General features: G+C 45.6%; 1 protein-coding gene across 2 annotated transcripts in view; it reads right to left on the bottom strand.

Moving 5' to 3' along the window:
* Nucleotides 1-962, bottom strand: part of LOC106456501 (sickle tail protein-like) — a 17578-nt gene that overhangs the window by 7617 nt on the left and 8999 nt on the right. The gene's annotated exons all lie outside the window — the stretch shown is intronic.

Raw genomic sequence — 962 nt, 5'->3', positions numbered from 1 at the left:
AAAGGCAGCAAGGAAGGCTGTTTTATTTGATGCTGGCTAGGAGGCGGGTGAGGAGCGTTCAGCTCCAAGAGCCTGGTTCCGACCAGCCTCCCTTGCTAGCAAGTAAAACCGGTTAAAGCTGTTCGTCTTGCTTCCTTGCTTCGTTAACGGGAATAAGTTTCTAAACCAGCGGGGCCTGTGGAAGCGCAGACCCAAGACAGACACCCTCTCTGCTTTTAAGACTAGGCTTAAGGCTTTCCTTTTTTACAAAGCTTATAGTTCAGGCTGGATCAGGTGACCCTGAATCCTCCCTTAGTTATGCTACAATAGACTTAGGCTGCTGTGGGCTTTCCATGATGCACTGAGCATTTCTCCTTCTCTCACTCACACTGCATTTAATTATGAGTTATTATTAATCTCTGGCTCTCTTCCAGGGCACATTTTATGACTTGTCTCCTTTCTCTCACCCCACCCAGTTGCGGCAACTAGTTGCCCTTCCCTGAGCCTGGTTTCTTCCTGTTAAACTGGAGTTTTTCCTTCCTTGTTGGGGTTACATGTGTTTTCTTTGTGTTACCTTAGTCTTTACCTTACATTATAAACCACCCTGAGGCAACTGAATTGAATCGAACTCTTTTTTATGGGGAATTTTGACTATTCTTTCAGAATTGCAGGTCAGACACTGACGTTGAATGAGAAGTCTCCGCTCTAATTCATCCCAAAGGTGTTCTATCGGGTTGAGGTCAGGATTCTGTGAGGCCACACATCAAACTTCTGCAGCCATGGCTTAATGGATGTTGCTTTGTGCACTGGTGTGCAGTCATGTTTGAACGGGAAGATGTTCCCACAAGTTTGGAGGATGAAAATGTCTTGGTATGCTGAAGCATTAAGACTTCCTGTCACGCGAACTAAGGGATTTAGCCCAGCACCTGAAAAACAACCCTTCACTAAACTTTACACTGTTCTCCTGGAAACCACCAAACCCA

Source organism: Pundamilia nyererei, unplaced genomic scaffold (assembly GCF_000239375.1).
Source record: "Pundamilia nyererei isolate P.nyererei 1_Seehausen unplaced genomic scaffold, PunNye1.0 scaffold00318, whole genome shotgun sequence".
NCBI lineage: Eukaryota > Metazoa > Chordata > Actinopteri > Cichliformes > Cichlidae > Pundamilia > Pundamilia nyererei.
This window is presented reverse-complemented; position numbering and strand designations above follow the sequence as displayed.